This window comes from Dermacentor silvarum, chromosome 7, assembly GCF_013339745.2.
Source record: "Dermacentor silvarum isolate Dsil-2018 chromosome 7, BIME_Dsil_1.4, whole genome shotgun sequence".
Lineage (NCBI taxonomy): Eukaryota > Metazoa > Arthropoda > Arachnida > Ixodida > Ixodidae > Dermacentor > Dermacentor silvarum.
In genome coordinates this window covers 185,337,880-185,357,430 of record NC_051160.1, presented here as the reverse complement: position 1 = coordinate 185,357,430, position 19,551 = coordinate 185,337,880, and positions in this window count along the sequence as shown.

Sequence of the window (19,551 nt, the reverse complement as noted above, 5' to 3'; positions counted from 1 at the left end):
TTGACGCGAGACGCCTGTTCATGGGATTGTGGTTGTGGTAGGGAATGAGGTTTGGATGAGGGTAAGGGAGATTTGCGCAGTGAAGGTGGCGGGCCCTCCACCCAACTTACCCCTTTAAGTCCGGCTTGCCCTCCGGATGCTGCTGATGGTAGCTGTTGCGGTAGTGGTGGCGGCTTCTTCTTGGCCGGTGGTGGTGACAAACGGTGGTGATGAGGAAGATTATGGTTGGTCCCGCTCGCTGTTTTTGGAACTGTCGGCAGAGCCTCGACTCGGGGATCGCGACCGAGATGGAGATCGGGATGGGGACCGGGATCGGCTTCGTCGCTCTTTCGATTGAGCGCGAGGATGGTTCTGTTGTCGTTTTTGTGTCTCGAGTTCCCGGCGCACTCGCTTCTTGTTGGGTGGCTTTCGTGCCCGGCTTGGGCAGCTGGGATCGGTGGTCGGGTGATCGCCTTTGCACGTCAGGCACCGGGGCTGGCACTGGTGAGGCTCAGTGCTGGATGGGTTTTCAGTCCCACATGTGGTACAGCGCTTGATGCTTGATGTGGGGCAGACGTCCGCACGGTGGCCTACTGTGAGGCAGATGCCGCAGACCTGGGCCTTCGGGGCGTGTATGTAGCATCTGTACTCGGCTCCATAATACCTCACGTAGCGCGGTACCTTGAGGCCAGCAAATTTAATGATGGGTGTGGCTGTTCGGCCCATCATGCGAGCATGGAGGATTTACACCCCTGGCGCCAGCAGGTGGTCTAAAAGTTCAGTTGGTGTAGTCCCTGCGTCAGGACCCGTGATGATTCCTTTGCAGGAATTATCGGGTGAGGCGATGTATGCTGAGATGGGGTAGCGATGCGGGCCAAGTGTAAGCGATGCCATCTTTTTAAGGTTGGTCGCGATTATTTCGCTTGGCGTGCTGATGAGGGCGATGTTTTGAGCGACTTGGACACGCAGGTGAAGTTCGTCGACCTCTTGACCCTTGAGACCCGCCTCGCTGCCGACGGCACGAGTCAGAGTGTGGCGAGGCCACTCACCGAACGTGAGACGGTTTCTTGGGCGCAGGATGACTTTAAAATCATCGACGGGCAGAGGTGGGGGCCCCTGGGGTCGTCGTGGTCCAATTTGTTTCGAATGCTGTGTGTCTTGGCAGCCAGCTGCTAGGTCAGACCTAGCGTCGGCGCGGCGGCCCCGCCGACCGCGGGCGGTGAGCAATGATCCATCCCACTTGCCCACAGGGACATTATCTTCAGTTCCAGTGTACTTGGTCAAGTTGATAGTCTTTTATATGCGCTCATGGTGCTGTTGGATAGATCCTGCCCACTTATTCTGACGGAGCAGTCATGACTTCCGTCAGGACATCAGTTTATTTGGGATGCGTGCCCATCCTCATCTTCCTCGTTCACGATACGCCCATGAACCGTCACATATTCCTTCTTCAACATTCTTTGTAGAGATACCACGGTTTCGCATAATGACAACGTTATTCCCATGATGAAACTTCCACCAAATACTAAGTAGTGTCTACCAAGAAATGTGCATGGTCAGAACAACTAAACTGCTCCACTCCTAAATAGACTGACATGCCTTGATTTGGGTACACAAATACACTACTTCATTTTAGAATGCCTCCGTGGTGGGAGATAATTTTTGTCGTAGATAAACATTATTAATTTGGATGATGTTTGTAGTCTGAAATCACCCTAAAGAAATATGCATATGACCTTTACTATGACATTTATTTTTGAAAACTGCGCCAAGAAACGTTTGGAAATAATATTTTCTTTTGAGAGATTTCTTCTGAGAGCTCCATATTTAAAGAGACGGAAGAGAATGGTAATTTACAAAAATCAACGTTCACAACTCTATGACAATTGCGAAAAAAGATTATTTATTACTCGTAAAATTTCATATAACACCACTGCTTATCTAAAACACCTGCATATTATGACAGTTATATGATCCCTATTCCTATACCAGCGTTAGAAAATTTCTACGGCCTGTCAGTAATGCTGAAGAAAAAAACTTTATTTATGTCTTTATAAAGAAGTGACACTTAAGGGCTCCCATTTTTCGCAATCCTTATTGTAGACCGCACCATCGTCAGGTCTGTACAGTTCTCTGTGTGTGTCATAATATGCTTTACAGTCCTCCGGCTCAATTTCTGTTGGTGCACCATACTTTACCAGCTCGTAAAACGGATTATCTGTAAGAAGTTATGATCGGTCAGTCTTCGCAAACTATTTTTTCTACACAAAATTACATCAGATGGGTATGAAAACGAGCGCAGAAGCTGCACGAAAACTCCTAATCTCGGTTTCATATCGTACACAAGCATCATCACAGAGTGGGCATATGGCAAATGTAATTAAGCTATCAGATTTCGTATTTTGCGTAGTGCAATTCGTCTAAAATAAGGCTTCGTGAGGTGTTTGTAAATGTAGCAAAATACGAGTTCAAGTACAATAGTTTGTATTCAGTGCAGCAAATAAATTAAGCTATCTTACAAGGAGTAAAAAAACAAGACCGGAAGTAATGGCAGATTTTGCTGAAAGAACTTACATGTCATGAATGGCCGGATACTCAAGACAAAATGTTTCATAGTGAAGATATAAAAGTCCACATACCAAGATAAGACATTAGGCTCCCTTCATGTAGTAATACCTACTCTGCGCATGTTTCAGGGTTGTTATAAAACTTAATCTCCACTGGCTATTGCGGTATATGGTTATCTTAAATTTTCTTACCCAGGTAAACCCAAGTCGCAGTGTGGGAAATTACAAGACATGGGGGATAAAAGCTGCCACTCAAAAACTAAACCGACGTTTTCAAAAAACATTTGTGAAAAGCAGAAGCGTAGTAGATCACATTTTAACAAGTATAATTTACTACTTGTAATTGAATTTGAAGTGGTGCTCTTAGAAGTGAAGCATGAAAGATCTTATGAGCAACAGGACATATTGTGAAAGAATGCTGCATGAAATTCTACAATGAAACACATGACCCCAAATAGGATGAACGCATCAAATCAGCCAACAAGGAGAATTTGCGTTGTACTCACCCCTACAATAAAAATTTCAAAGGTGGGGCAATTGTGATATCAATTAGGAAGTCTTGTCATGAAAGAATACGTATGCAGTGAAGTACGTAGATAAATTTGTGATTAGCTATGTTTGCGATAAAATAAACCAGTCCTGGTACCTGCCTTTCCCAGGTAGGCAGAGAAGGGCTTTAATACGCATAAATAGAGAGCACAATGTCATAAAGGTCAGATATGTCTCTACTGTAATACTGTAAGCAGAATTTTCACATGACACATGCGCAATTTCTTTCCGTTAGGTTTGTAAAACGTCTGGTAGCCTTATTGAGCTAGTAGATGCTCGGAACTGAAGTCTGTACGCCTGTTAAATTAAATAAAAATCAGTGAAAGGACAAAATCTGCTAATCCAGGTTAAGCGATGCTGCTTATTATTGTGTATTATTGAAGGAAACTCATATTTTCCTGTGATTATATGTCGCGTTGCGTAATCCCATAAGCATTCGCATCAGATGACACGTATGATTGAAAGTAAAGTCACTTGGGCCCACATCACACACATAACAAACTCTTCTTGCACAAACTATTTGTCACCCACCCTTGTAGCTTAACGACCATGGTGTTGCACTGCTAAGCACGAGGTCGCGAGATCAAACCCGCATTTCAATAGGGGCGAAATGCATGAACGCCAGTGTCCCGTGCAGTGGGGGCATGGTAAAGATCCCCTGGTGCTAAATATTTATTCGGAGTCCCCGACTACGGCATCCCTCATGATCAAATCGTGGTTTTGGCAACCGAAACCGCAAAATTCAATTCACTTCAACACTTAGTTCCAATACCTGTCAGCCTCAAGGAGAAATAATTTTTGCTTCCGTATTGCTGCCACTGGTCGCTGATAAAACTTGTCTCTGTGTGCGGGATACTGAGCGTAGCAGGTTCACACCGCACTCTGATTCCTTTGTGTTAACACGAACAGATGCGATGGTTCTCCGCCTCCTAGAGACCAACACTTTTTATAGCATCCACTTCTTGCACCTCTTATACCTGACACGTTAGCCAGACTCCTATCGGTAAAGCGGTGCATCTCCGATGACGTACAACATCACGGCGAAGTGCATAGCACTGGCTCTTCCTGCCCTACTGCCCTTACCTTCTCAAACCCTGGAACAATGGGAGATGCCGCTGCGGAACCACCCCCGCTCCCACCCCAACGCCATAGGCGAGCTGGTCAACAGCACAATAGACGTCGCAAGTGCTATCATTGGGGCCTTAGACTAAGCGGTCCTCCCCCGTTACCCGTCCCTTCTTTATTAAAGTTTATTTTTCCTGTCTTTCATTGCGCTTTACAAGTACTACTACTCAAGCATTACAAATAGTTATTGCTCTTTTTACAATTTCTGACCTGCCAACGAAGCTGAGGGCTTGAGAGGCACTGAACGACATTGGCGAGCAACATTGTCCAATTTTCAGCGCTCATATATTCCCCGCGCGTCAGTATTTAGCTTCTCGCGTCCCAAAATAACGGTAACTGCAAGCTTCGCTATCCGTCGAAGGCCTGCATCCTCATCTTGCTTTGCGTTTATGGGCCGTGATGATGTGGGCCACTTCCCGTGGTGCACATCACCAAGGAGCGATTGTCGCTGCTGTTCTACCAAGAATAAATTTTTACCCTTCCTTCTCTAAGCTGAGTGCCAGCTTTGGTCCCATTTTGATAAATACTTTAAAGCTACTCTATAATAGCCACACATTGGACTGCTGTGTGCAACTGCGCTTGCATAAAGTTTAAAATTGTTTTCCTTCCCGACGCCTCGCCATCGTCGCGCTCTTTGAAGGTGCAATAGCTGCGCACCAATTGGGCTTCGTGCTTCGAAGTCCCGTTTCGTCTTCCCGTGCTTATACCACACACTCGCCTTACTCCTCTCCCTGTGTTATGTAGCCTCACATTCTCTCCCACGCTCCCCTGTGACCACATATCTTCGGACAAGCTGCGCTACGAGGTCACGTGTCATGCCGGCTAGAGGTGACGACAAGATTGTTCTGAGAATTATTGAATCACGAGAAGACCACAAAGTAGTCAGCACGAAAGAACGCTCCTGTCATATTCTATCCTTCTTTTCTAAGAAAAAACCGTTTCGGTGTACCGACAGGTCTGTGGACGCAGTTTTTCCCAACCGTCTGCTGCCAAAACACGACTCGAACGCAACGAAAAATTGCCACTGGACATCACAAAAGTGTCCATCAAGATGCCTTAATGCCTGAAGCACGACCGTAGATTAGGAGAACAAAGATAGGTAACTGTGAATTGGGTTAGTTGTCACTGATTGATATTTAATACAGCACACACAACAAAAAGATTGGGGTAACGAAACGATAGGCCTATGAGCTATCAACTGACGTCTTTGTTATTTCTTTTGCAAAATATGCTAGATTCTTATTTGACTGTTACGTCATTTCAATGCCAGTGTTTAATGCTGGATATTGGTGCGATGTCGTGTAATTACGCGAGCCTATACGAGAAAAGGCTTGGTATATCTGTAAAACGCTGGTTTCCAATAAAAAGCGTCAGTTCAAATCAGCTCATGGTCCTGTCGTTTTGTGTCTTCCCTTCGTTTTCGTTGTTTGCGTCTTAATAATTGTGAAGGTAGGTGATGTCTGTAAAACGCTGGTTTCCAATAAAAAGCGTCAGTTCAAATCAGCTCATGGTCCTGTCGTTTCGTGTCTTCCCTTCGTTTTCGTTGTTTGCATCTTCATAATTGTGAAGGTAGGTGATACCCGAAGACCAGCGAGGCCTGCGGAGCTTTCAGTCTCGGAGTGCCTCACATTGATTACTTCGATGCCCTCTTCGCTGGAGCCGGCCAGGTTAGATTTGCTTTCTATATCCGCATGATTGCAGGTTCCCATGTGACACGTCGCGACGGTCCCGCCGTCGTGGCATTTCAAGGTATGGGTTGCCTCATTGAGAAGTGGCTGAATGTTCAGTCGTTGTCAGTAGAGTCACCAACGACAATGATTTGGCGTTGGCATCGACGTCTCCGTTTGTCGGTGAGCTACAGGAAAACCTAAATGTTTTCGTTAGAAAGAAATCAACTCTATGCTAACTAGACCTTGCTATAAAGACGTTCTACTTTACAAGAAGTTCGAAGAACTACAGGCTGCCGAATCTCAAAAAGAAGTTGGCTCCTGTAGTATGACACAAATACGAGCGATGCCACTGCCTGAATTTGAAAGCTGTCAGATAGACATTGGAACTGCCGAATATAGACATCAGGGAATTCGGTTGAACTGTTTATGGCTGGCGCCAGTTTTGGCATCATCACAATATATTCATGCACAAGAGTGTACAGCTGTCTAGCCTGGGCAAGATCGACTATCTTTGTCGTAACAGACAAAGCTGTCGAGTACACAACAAAAAGATGAGTAGCGAGTTGGTAACTTTGAAGTTTTTATCAAGCAGCTTGCACAGACCTGACTTGGCGCGCTCTGGCTTCGCCTTACTGAGGCGCAGTTACAACGCAGGCAAATAGGTTGCGTGGACAAGGAACGCGCTTATAACACAGGATCCCGAGAGCGAGGGTCACGTGGCGTCTATGTTAGCTTTAACTTGGTTCTCTGTTAGCTTTAACGTGGCCTTTCTATTAGCTTGACTTTTCTGGGCTTTAGGTGGCGGTGCTGGGGAAACTCAGGATCGATGAAAAGTCTTCGTAGTCGCTCTCGAATGGCAGCGCGGCGCTTTTCGCACCGCTCCTCTTTTGGGGCGTGACGATCTCCTTCGGATGACCCATGCGCTCGGCGCAAGCTCACGCGACAAAGTGTGTCTCTGTGCCTTGGCGACGCGGAGCTATATATACTCTGGAGTGATGTCATTGCCTAGCTTGGCCCCCGCGCGGCTGTGGGGAGAAGTCTGGCTGAGCTACGACGGAGGAGCGAGCGGCGCTGCTCCGGAGGTTGAGGTTGGGCAAGACGCTTGGTTTCAGCTTCCCTAGCTCTCGCTTCAAGTTTATGGAACCATGGTGTCCAGGGGCCGTATTCTGAAACGTTCCATCTGCGCGAAATTTCTTTTTTTCGCTTTCAGGCGTGCGCTGATTAGCTGGTTGAGCAAAACCCGAAAAGAAATCGCGCCAGCTAGTAGTTCTGTTGTACGAAATTTTAACGTCACGGTGTCAGTGCATGCTCCCGACAAGTATTGAATAAACGAACACGTCTGTGTCGTACTGCGGCCCATACATTCGAAAACAACACACCCGATCCGCTCGGCGGCCCTCTCGCACGGCGCGCCCTCTCATGTGTTTTCCGAAGCGTTCGAGAGCGCGTGTTGGTAGTACATGCTGACGTCCAGGGTAAGCAGCCGGTTGACTTATTGAACGCGATTTTCGCCTATGCGAAATATCGCCGAAGTGGAACGTTTCAGAATACGGCCGCAGTTCACTGGTAGAAACCTGCCGAGTCGCCGCCAGGGGCATCGGCTGCCGTCACGGACACCGGGCGCGTTCGGCGCGAGCGTGGGGAAACGCGGTCGGCGTCGGCAGCAGTTTTACGCGTCACTCTACCACTTGTCTCATTCCCCTCCACGTCGCATCCGCTATGCTGCGCGATTGTACTCTTATACTCGGATTTCCATCCATCTCATCTCTCTCTCCCACAGCTCGGCGAAGTAGTACTATGTGAGAAGGTGGCGCTCCGTTGCTAGGCGATGCCCATGATGTCATCGCCTGGCAGAGAAATTTTCTGCGGACACCACCGGACTGCTTCCAGCTTAAACAGCTTCGTTGCTAAAATAATCTGTCCGTTCCCTGTCCACATAAAACTATCATCATCAGCACTGGCTCGAGCGTCATCGTCTTCTTCCGCAGCTGGCTCCGTTGCCGCTCATCATTCCAGCGTAGAATTTCGCTTCTCTTCTACGTTATACTCGGCCTATACTTTTTATTGCGATAGCAATTATATGGACACTCAAAAGCAGATTTCTGCCGTCGGCGTCGCCGTCGCCGTCGCCGTGAGGTTCCGTATGACGTCAATGGAGATGAAATCGTGGCCGCGCGCCGCCGAACGCTGTATGTGCGAGTGAAAGGGCGCGAGGGACGCGCTCTTTCACGGGGAGTGAACGCACGGCGGAGAACAAACGCGCGTTCTGCGCCGTGCTTCCTTAAGGGCTGCAGAAGTAGGCGTCTCTTTCCTCCTTTACAATCACCATATATGTAGAGCAAACGCGCCTTCTTCCGATGTGCGAGAGGCCGTGGGGGAGGGGGGGAAGGGGGAGGGAAGGGAGGCGACGTTTAGCTGCGGCACCAAGTGCCTATTTATATCAGAGGCTCCGGCAACAGTCACCAACGCCGCACGCATTTTGAGCGAACGCGGGCAAAATGCCGACGGCGTCGACAACAGTTCGGCGCGTTGCCGGTGCTGCTGCATGTCCAAGTTTATACAGCTGATAAAGCTAATATCATTACTCCGTATATCTCTCTACAAATTTGCTATCGCAATTGATGCTTCACCTTTCAGGTGAAACTGCGACAACTTTTATCGTCCCATTCAGCCCTATTTGTCTGCGCTTCTCGTGTCATTCAGTCTGAGCTACCCCACGGCTGCTATAGTCCGCCTGTCACAACGCCATGGTTATGCTCTGCCGAAGACATCCGCCTGTCACCTCGAGCCACTACGTATGTACGTCACTCTAATGTCGTTTCCATCTGTCCCTGACCGCGTCTATGTGGTATGCCTCAGCTCTCACATATGGCTTGCCATTAATGCGACCGTTTCCATACCATGCTCCTTTCACTGGCAATCAGACTTCCCTCCATCTCCTTAACTTTAACTGTCCCCATCAAATTGTTCCCAGAGGCATGTCTTTGGGCGACATTTTGCCTGTCAACGACTGCGAGATATTGGCTTTTCATGCAGCAGTTCCGTCGGCCTCTACAGGACCCTCTGACTCACCAACTCTAGTCGCACACGAACTTAGCAAGGTGATTGCACTTGACCTTCTTCCTGCACAAGCTGCTGATATCCACCGTCTCTTGGAAACTTACAGCGACATTTTTAACGGGATAGCGTTAAGGGCCGCGTGTCGCAGGAAATCCGGCGTCGGCGTGGATGTCGGCGTCTATGGCGGAGAAAATCATCCCCAACCACCCCGACCGCGCAGGCCCTCCGCGTGGCGCAACTGTTAGTGCAGGACAAAGTCATCCCGAACCACCCTGACCGCCCAGGCCCTCCGAGCGGTGCATGGTATTAGTGAACGAAAATTGAATTTTTCACCGTGTATCCGTCAGAAAAATGTTAAAAACCTAACACAACCTGCAGACAAGTTGGCGTCGGACTTTTATTTGAATGTATGAGAAAACATAATTCTGTTAAGGGCCCCTAAACCACCTCAAATATTTTTTCAACATTTCAAGTAAACACGCGCATCGAGTTGAGAATGCCGTCACGATCAACGATGCCAAAAGCTGCAGCGCTACGCTCCGCGGGCGTGCCACAAAATAAAAGAAAAACAATGCCGTCCTCCTCTCCTGTCCTTTCCCGTAACCCCCGCGGTCATCACGATATCACCAGGGTGCATCTGGTAATGTACACCGGGTCGACGATGTTGATTGGTCTAGCAAGCACCTACGACTTCCGGTTAGTTTGCTAGCAGGTACGCGCGCTCCCTGCTCTTCCTCGCCGTGTTGCTCGCTTGTGCGCGCTTGCGAATCGGTAATTACAGCCCGCAACGCGAGTGCCGAATCGCTGGCGTTCCAACACACTCGTGATTAGTGGTCTGATTAACTGCGTGAACAGAGTGCGACAGTGATGGCTTTTCTAGACGTGCCCTCAACACAGGGTCCATAGCGGCACGCTTCGCATGAACACGGCCCGGCACGGAAGCAGCAGCGGGTAGCCTAGAAGCGCTGAGTCGCAGCTAAGGCCCGTCCATGTTACCGGCATGGTAACTAGCCGCGTGCCGTTTGCCAGTCGCGGGCCGCCGTTCGACAGCGGTTTTGCTCGCCAACGGCGAGATTTCCTTGCCGTACGTAGAGAGGATGAGACCAGGACTCATTTGTGCGGCAGCCTCACCGACGCTGATCGCTCGACGGCGCCGATATTGTAGCTAGGCCTTTATAGGTACAGCGGTGAGCACAGTTAGGGTGAACACGCGAGCGCGTGGCCGACGGCACTATCAGCGCCGCGTAACAGCCATCGTTGGAAACATTGCACATGCGCAGCATGTGCTTTGCGAAACACTCTTTCCACCGCGCGCATCACGTCATCGATACGCTTGTTCGTCGTCTGCTAGCCGCATTTTTTGTTCGCTGAGCTGATACCTTCTGCATTTCAAGGTCCATCTGGATTGAAGATTGGCGCGTGAAGGAAAAAAGTGAGTGTAAGAGGGATAATTATTAAACTTTTTATTCAAGAAAATTGCACTTTTGCAATTCAAGTTAAACAAGACCATGAGAACAAATATAAAAACATGAGCAAATCTAATAGCGAGTCATGTGACCACTTACAGCAACGACTGCAGCTATTCTGGACGGTAACGAGTCGTAAAGTGATCGAAGATATTCCCGATCGGCTTTCAGCCTTTCCCACTCGTTGCTGACTTGCGCCCACAACTGGTCCGAAGTCGCGGAATAAAGGGGCTTCCTTGCCAAAGAAGCTTTCAGACGGCCCCACACGTTTTCTATCACATTCAGGTCCGCTCCTTTCGGAGGCCATTCCAGTAGCTGCATGTGCTGCTCCGCCTGGAACTCCTTGACAGCCCGCGCCGTGTGTATCGGTGACCGGTCCTGTTGGAACAGGTAATCACCGTCTGGGAATAAACTGCTCGCATATGGCAACAGCACATTGTTCAAAATGTTGCAGTATTGTTCCGACGATAAGTGTCCACGTATACGTTGCAGGGGCCCTAAACCATATCTTGAAACAGCACCCCACACGTTCACACTCGATCTCCCACTGGCAGAAACACCTTGCACGTTGTCCGGGTCATTCCTGCGTGGCATTGTGACGTTAACTAAAACAATTGCTTTTCAAAGCAGGAAGTTTGCCTCACCGTGTGCCTGGTAGTCTCCAAACACGCAATCTTTGGTCTTGTCGCGTCGAAAACGTCGACTCATCCGAAAAGATGACGCGACCCCACTCTTCTGATGTCCATGCTTCGTGCAGCTCAGCGAACTGCCGTCGTGCGTCCTTGTTTGCCGCCGTTAGTAGTGGCTTCTGCGCTGCGAGGCGACTGCGAAGGCCCGCAGTACGCAGGCGACGTCGAACAGTGGTGTCCGAAACGTCCAAATCCAAGTCCTCGCGTATTGCTGGGGCTGGCAAGAAAGGGTTACGAACAGCAGCTGCAACTATGAGGGCGTCTTCATCGTCTGTGGTAGCTTTAGGGCGAGGCGCGCGGGGTGCATCCTGAATGCGACCTTCATACTTGTAGGCTTGAATTATCCTGTTCACAGTCTTCAGGGGCCTATTAACTAAAGCGCCAATATACCGCTGGGAATAACCTTTCAGGGAAAGATCGACAATTGAGCGCCGTTCATCATCGGGAACCCTAGCCATAATACGATCTGGCGACAGAATGAACGGCTGCGAAAGATGTTTGGTTGTTTTATATACGGCGTTGCATGCACAACAACTTTGAAGGGAACGAATAGACACGCCCCCATAGATAAACAAGTTTTTTTTGTCTTGTTCTGTTCAAGCACAGATGTTTAAAGAAATCTTAAAATGCAGGATGCATGGGATGGGCTTAGAAAACAAAAATGCGGCTAGCAGACGACGAACAAGTGCATTCATGACGTCATGCGCGCGGTGGAACAATTATTTCGCGGAAGGCGTGATGCGCATGCGCAATGTTTCCAGTGATGACCGTAACGGGGCGCTGACAGTGCCGTCGGCCACGCGCTCGCGTGTTCACCCTAACAGTGCTCACCGCTGTACTTCATAGAACCTCTGGCGGTACATGTCACTCGCTGATGGAAACACGTGAGCTGAGGAACCTTCTTGATAGCGGCGTGGAGTCTTTCGCCTAGCAGCTAGAACACACGGGTCCTCAACTCCGACTTTTCCTGACTCTTCCATACATACGCAGGTCACGGGCTTTATTTAGAAGTTAATGTGCGCAGAGTTCAATCTTGGGCCATCCGTGATGGCTGGTCCCTTCCCGTGCTCTGTCTCCCCGCGCGTCTAGTGTTATGTTTCCGCTGGGACCCGCCGTCGTCACTTAGTGGCTATGGTGTTTGGCTGCTAAGCACGAGGTCGTGGGATCGAATCTCGGCCACGGCGGCCGCATTTCGATGGGGGTGAAATGCGAAAACACCCGTGTACTTAGTTTTAGGTGCACGTTAAAGAACCCCAGGTGGTCTAAATTTAGGAAGTCCCGCACTACCACGTGCCTCATAATTGGATCATGGTTTTGCCACGTAAAACCCCATAATTTCATTTTTTTCCGCTGGTGGAAAATGCGCTTCCTTTCCAGCGTCAGATGGTTTCTGGCGAAGTACCGATAAGCTAGGTGCCCACAGTTGGTTTTGTCGTTGGTGCTCATGCTGTGTTTGTAGCCGGTGCACATTGCAACGTCCGCAGCGGCGGTAGAAGCGAGCTCAACGCCTGTTTCCTATTTCACCTTTTATTGCGACATCAATTGTATCGACACTCCAGGCAAATTCTCGCTGTCGTCATCGCCGTGATATTCCGTTTAAAGTCTAAACGTCATATGAGTGAGCAACCCATACACTGTGGGTGCGAGAAAAAGCCCTTAACACTGAGCCGAAAAGGATGGCGACTTGATGGAGAGTATCTTTCCACGCGCTCAATATTCGGATTAGTTGGAGGTCCCGTGATCAAATGCGCGCATGGAGAGGAGAGCACGTACGCGTCTTCTCAACTAGCCTTGCCGCAGCTGCGAATGATTGTGCGCGGTTGACGCTTACGTGGCCCGCGTGCCGTGTCCAACTGTTGGTAATCATTGGGGGGTGCAATGATCAAGGGCAAGCAGGGATCGGTGCTAACTTCATACGCGCTGTCTTCCTTCTTAGGCTGTTTTTCCGCGCCCCAAGTGTTGCAGATTGCATAGCCTAAGTTAAGAGACAGGGTTAATATAGCTGTCCTGTAGCGGACATTATTATATGCAGATATGATGATGAATCTAATTTTCGGAGCCGCGGTGAATCGGGTGGCTGTACGAACCGTTCGCCCGAGCTGTCATCGTTCCTCATAATGCCAGCATTGTCATAGCGACTGCTCGTGGTAATCCAGTGAGATATTTAGAAGTTTACATGGTCCGTGCATTGCACGATGTTCGTTATTTTAATTAGTAATGTAGTGAAGACGAATCCCCGGCGCTGCAGCCACATCGCCAGTCATCCGGGAAGCGCGAGCTCGAGATTGCCTGAGCCGCTCTGGTTGAGACACGCTGCCAACGCTGCCCGCTGCTCTCTTGTCCTGTGTTCACATTAGGTTCTGGAGGAGGTGCTTCAGTTTCCCCCAACCTGGAATTACGCACCAGAACTCTGCCGTCCGTCATGCCTGACGACCCCAGCCCGACATCCCCACCGTGTACTCCAGCCACAGTATGTGCCAGTGTCAGCGGGATCCTGACATCTTCAGCGGCACCTATGAGAAAGACGTTGAAGATTGGCTGGAATCGTATGAACGCGCCAGCAACACTAACAAATGGGACGACACCCAGAAGCTCAACAACGCGATGTTCTATCTGCCGGGCGTCGCCAAGCTGTGGTTTCGAAACCACGAAGCCGATCTCCGCACATGGGCTCGCTTCAAAACCAGCACTGCAGACGTTTTCGGCCGCCCTGGCGTGCGCAAGCTTCGCGCTGAACAACGCCTGCGCAGCCGATCCCAGCAAACTGGTGAAACGTTCACCAGCTACATAGAGGACATCGTCGACCTCTGCCGGCGTGTCAACCCGACGATGGTGGAGGGGGAGAAGGTACGTCACATCATGAAGGGCATTTCCGACGATGCCTTTCATATGCTGCTGTCAAAAAGCCCTGAAACAATTTCTCTGGTCATTGAGCTTTGCCAGAGTTTCGACGAGCTCTGCAGGCAGCGTCTTCTCACACGGCGCCCACCTGCGTCCGTTGAAAACCTCGTGAGCGTGGCCGTGGCTCCTGACATGGACTGCCTGCTTTGCCAAATTAAAGAGTTCGTACGTGCTAAGGTCGCTCGCCAGCTTTCGCTGCTGTCCTCAGCCACGTCACCACCCTCGCCTTTTCCGGCCAACCTTCGCCAGGTCATCCAAGAGCAAGTTTGCGCAGCTCTCCCTTCTGCCCGCAAGACTCCACCGGTGCCGACTCCCGTTGCTTTTCCCGAGGTGACTGCACCTCTTAGCTATGCCGAGGCTCTCGCACGGCCACCACCTCCTTTGCGCCATTCCCATCAGCCATGCCACTGCGTCCAGCCCCTCACTTCGTTCAGCCGCGGTACCCACACAGCAGTGGATAATGGCGCACTCCTCACAACCGCCCAATATGTTTTGCATGTGGTCTACCTGGCCACATTGCACGATTTTGCCGTCGCCGCCCAGCATCCTACCGCCGTAGCTTCGACACCGAACCATACGGTTCACCATACCCGTCGCCCTCCGTGCCTCAGAACCTTGGCCAGATGTCTTCTTACTCGGACCACCGCCCTCTTGTTGACCGCCGTTCGCCATCGCCCCGACGTCGCTCGCTTTCGCCGATGTGTCGTCGTTCTTCTACGCCAGAACGGGAAAACTAATCGCCGCAGTTCCAGAGACGAGAACTGCGTCACCCACGAAGAGACCAAGGCCTCTCCCTTCTCCGACTAATGTTATTGATGTATATGTGGACGGCGTCGCTGCACTCGCCCTCGTTGACACTGGTGCCGCAGTTTCGGTTATTAGTGCCACACTTTGCCGTTCGCTCAGGAAAGTTACGACGCCACTGTCAAACGTATCCCTTCGTACTGCCAGCGCAGACCGCATCACGCCTGCAGCTGCGTGTACTGCTCGTGTTGTGATCAACGGCCTCCTCTATATCATCGAATTTTGGGTGCTGTGTTCTTGTTACCACGATCTTATTTTTGGCTGGGACTTCCTTTCCGCTAATAAGGCCGTCATCGACTGTTCTCGTGCTGAGGTGGAATTTCAAACGCTGTGCGACGCCCCGCTCCTTGACGCTCGTGAACCTGACGATAAAGTTTTTGTTGCCGAAGACGTTACAATTCCACCGCACTCTACTGCCCTAGCCACAGTGTCATGCAACCTTGTTGCTGATGCCAGCGCTCTTTTTACGCCATCCGCCATTTTCGCTCGTCGCAAATGCCGGCATCAGCAGACTGCTCGTCTCCAACCAATTGTCCTGTCCTCTCACTTTGCTTCGTGGGGAATGCGTTGGCCGCGTCCAGTGTGTCGACCCTGCTGCCATCATTGACATGCCAACTGGTTCCATCGCCACTCATGAGGTCGCCGGAATGACCTGTAACCCCGCGCAGGAGCCGACTTCGCCCGATGTTCTCCATATAGCTCTATCGCCGACACGTTGACTGTTTCCCAACGCGCCCAACTTCTACGCCTTCTCGACAAGTTCTGTTCGTCTTTAGACTGCCAGCATGTTCCCTTGGGCCGCACGTCAACTGTTTGTCATCGCATCGACACGAGTACTAGTGCGCCACTGCGACAAAGACCCTATCCGCGACAGAGCGCCGTGTCATCGGTGACCAAGTAGCTGACATGCTGAAGCGCGGCGTCATTCAGCCTTCGGATAGCCCCTGGGCATCTCCCGTTGTTCTTGTAAGAAGAAGGACAGATCGATTCGATTCTGTGTCGATTACCGTCGTCTTAACAAGATAACTCGTAAAGATGTTTACCCTCTTCCGAGAATTGACGACGCCCTTGACTGTCTCCAAGGCGCGGAGTTCTTCTCTTCTATAGACTTACGTAGCGGCATTGGCAAGTCCCCATGGCACCCGAAGACCAACCTAAAACGACCTTTGTAACACCAGATAGCCTATATGAATTTCGTGCCATGCCTTTCGGGCTTTGCAACGCCCCAGCAACATTTGAGCGTATGATGGACAACCTGTTGCGTGGTCTCAAGTGGAAAACGTGCCTGTACTACTTAGATGATGTGGTTATTTTTTCGCCCGATTTTCCCACCCATTTCTGTCGGCTGGAGGAACTGCCGCCGGCCTTCAGCTCAACCTGAAGAAATGCCACTTTGGCGGAAGTCAGCTCACCATTCTTGGCCATGTCGTATCTAAACACGGTATTCTTCCTGACGCCGCCAAGCTCCGTGCAGTTGCTGATTTTCCCAAACCTTCCTCCGTACGAGAACCTCGCATCTTCCTTGGCCTCTGCTCTTACTTTCGCCGCTTCATTCGGAATTTTGCGTCCATCACCTCTCCCTTGAATCAGCTTCTACGGAGCGACTTGAACAATTACGCCTGGTCCCCTGCCTGTGATGATGCCTTCCAAGAGTTGCGTCGTCTATTAACATCGCTGCCTATACTGCGTCACTTCGACCCGAGTGCTCCGATCGAAGTACACGCCAGCGGTGTTGGGCTCGGCGCTGTGCTCGTGCAGCGCAAATCTGGGTTAGACGAGTACGTCGTTGCATACGCAAGCCGTACCCTCACCAAAGCAGAGACAATTTATTCCGTTACGGAGAAGGAATGTTTGGCCATAATCTGGGCACTTGGTAAATTTTGACCCTACCTCTATGGCCGCCCCTTTGACGTAATTACAGACCACCATGCACTTTGTTGGCTGTCCACATTGAAGGACCCCTCAGATCGATTAGCTCGCTGGGCTTTGCGGTTGCAAGATTTAAATCTGTAATGTTAATGAAAATGTTACTACAATTCATATAGGCGATATAACCAACGTACAGGCTCGTGTGAGGGTCGCACTTTTTTGCCGCAATTTTGGCGAGCCTTACATGGGACCAGGCCATTTTATCTAATTTTTCCAATTACAAGCGTGAAATCCGCCGTAAACCTCCGCAATCACCTCCTCTCGATATCTATAGTCGTGTGCAACTTCAGAAGGCAGCAGCATTTGCCCCTCAAAGGCGGATGCACACGAGCATCCACCAATGCGTGTGCACGCTAGACTGACGCATGAGCCGGATGGCCGGTGACCCCGCTCATGGAGGACATGGCAGCCCGCACTTCGAGCTGGGCCAAGTCACGTCTGCGGGACATTTCTTTAGTCGCGGTAGCAATCGGCTGCTGCGCTTCTGTGATCAGGGCGGGGCGCCTCTCCTGTCTTCTTAAGTTGAGACGCGCGAAAGTACGCTGCACGCGTAAATTCGCAGAGAAGCACGATCGGAATCAGCGCTAAACGGTCGCTCTGGCAGCAGCGGCGACGGCGGGAGGACGACTATTAATCAGCTCTTCTACAATTTTGCAGTGACCGGCGCATGCCCATTTCCAAAGACGTGAAAAACGCCGAACGTGCCATCTGCCCGTGCTTGTTGCAAGCTTCATCCCGTGGTTGCTGCTATCGCCTACATCTTGGGGGGCGGTACCTTCTGTTTCGCTGTATTTTCACTCTGGCAGCAGCGGCGACGGCGGGAGGACGACTATTAATCAGCTCTTCTACAATTTTGCAGTGACCGGCGCATGCCCATTTCCAAAGTAGGAGGTTCTTGCTTGCCGTGGTTTCACCGGCCGCTCAAGTTTGGTGAACGACTTCTTATACCACTCTTTGCCTCTTCTGGTCTTCGCCAGGACGTGAAAAACGCCGAACGTGCCATCTGCCCGTGCTTGTTGCAAGCTTCATCCCGTGGTTGCTGCTATCGCCTACATCTTGGGGGGCGGTACCTTCTGTTTCGCTGTATTTTCACTCTGGCAGCAGCGGCGACGGCGGGAGGACGACTATTAATCAGCTCTTCTACAATTTTGCAGGTTGGTTTGAATACCTTATTTATATAATATAGACTGTGTACTAGTTGGGGTCGTTGCTGTTGCTGCCAAGAGTGCCTTTTTCAGTGTTGGAAGAGTGCTGAACTCTTTATTGTTGTACGTGGTTTTCAACTTTGTATGCCAATTCATTTGCGTTATTGGATTGCTTCCTCTGGTCATGAGCGAAAATAACTCGGGCAGCTTAGACAATGTCGCAAGAGTCCTTGCGGAGAAGCAGCCCAGCAGCATCAAAGAGGTGGTAAAAGTTTTGAATGAACTAGTTTGTGGGCTTGGTGCATTCGCGACCGATCTTAGGAGTGACGTTGCTAAGTTCGGAAACGCGGGAACCGGAATACATAACGAACTCGCAGGCATCCGAGATTCAATTGGTTTCATGAATCAAGCGTTCGAGACTTTCAGAGAAATGTCGAGGTATTCCGTCGAGAACTAACTAGTATTAAATCAGAAAATGAGCGATATCGCAAGGAGAATGAACAGCTGTGGAGAGAACTGAAAGACTCTAAGAAAGAAATTGTGGAGCTTAAACAATACTCCAGAAACATGAACCTAGAAATACAGGGACTGCCGCAAGTCCAAAATGAAGACCTAAAGAAAACAATAGAAAATATTGTTGACTGTTTGGGTATTGAAGTCAACGCTCGTGACATCGATGTCGCACATCGCGTGCCATCGAAAGACAAAAAGAAGCCAAATATCGTAGTTAAATTTCTCACGCGAAATGCCCGAGACAAGTTGCTGGCGGCAGCAAAGAAAACAAAGTTAAGCACAAATCAACTGGGTTTCAGAGAGGATGAGCCAGTGTACGTCAACGAACACCTTTGTCTTGAGAACAAAGTACTCCTGAGCAAAGCCCGGCTCGCAAGGCGAGAGAAAAATTGGAAATTCGTGTGGGTGACGCAGGGTAAAATTCTAATGAGAAAAACAGAAAAATCTCCTGTCCTGCACATCACCTGCGCTGCTGACCTGGAGAAAGTTATTTAGGTTTATACAGCCGTCAATATAGCACCTCTTTCTATCGCTATGTTTGCGCTGTTCTTTAAATACAAGAATAACAGCACACCCATGAATTTCGCTTACAATACACGTTGGAAGAAAAGCGTGCTTAACATAACTGCAGCCCGCATTGTGATTTATGTTTTTTTCGTGTGTTTTTCTTGTACAATTAGTAAACTTATTGTTATTTACGTTTTATTGCGTTTACTGATTACATTTTTGCGCTTTGTGATACGCTGTTCGTGCTATTGCTACTTTTTCCAAAGGTTGGATGATATTTTGTTTGCATGTACAAACTGTGCTACTCCATTTATATGTACTGCGTGCCCAAGTCTGCACTCTACATATGTCCGAGTCTGCTTTCTATATATTCAAAAGCGCTGCATCTTTGCTCTCTATATGCATGTAGCCTTTAATGTAGATTGCTTGCACTGGTCAGTGCTAACGATTTTGTGCTTAGAGAAGCTTTGTTTTGTACGTATTGATAACCTGTTTTTATTAATGTCAATATGAGTGCGAAGTACGTAAGCCCGACCACACTAAATTCTCTTGTAACAGTGCAGTGTAATCAACCTTTAACATTTCTCCACATAAACATGCAGTCAGCCTGCTCGAAGGAAGATCTGCTTGTTTTTATTGAAAAATTT